Source organism: Penaeus monodon, chromosome 30 (assembly GCF_015228065.2).
Source record: "Penaeus monodon isolate SGIC_2016 chromosome 30, NSTDA_Pmon_1, whole genome shotgun sequence".
NCBI lineage: Eukaryota > Metazoa > Arthropoda > Malacostraca > Decapoda > Penaeidae > Penaeus > Penaeus monodon.
The window spans coordinates 20,791,129-20,791,457 of NC_051415.1; positions in this window are offsets into that span (position 1 = coordinate 20,791,129).

The following is a 329-nucleotide window of genomic DNA, read 5'->3' on the forward strand; positions in this document are numbered from 1 at the left end:
TACCGTGGCAACTCGGGAAATCATTACAATGTATTTACTCTAATGTAAAAAATATGTGTAGGTGTTTTGCGATACAGTTAGGAGTTCGTACGTTACTATGCTATGCTGTAACTTTCTTGAACTTGTAATTGGTATTCGACCGCAGACAGTGCCGTGCTAAGTACAGGAATGAAAGGAGTGTACATATATATTGTATAAGGGGAGGTCAATAATTGGTATACATAAATGCTCGGAATTGCTGCCTTATACTTATTCTGACGTTTGTATATATATTTCTTTCTTCTTTTCTGTATACATTTGGGTAGAGAGACATATATCTAATACTGAAC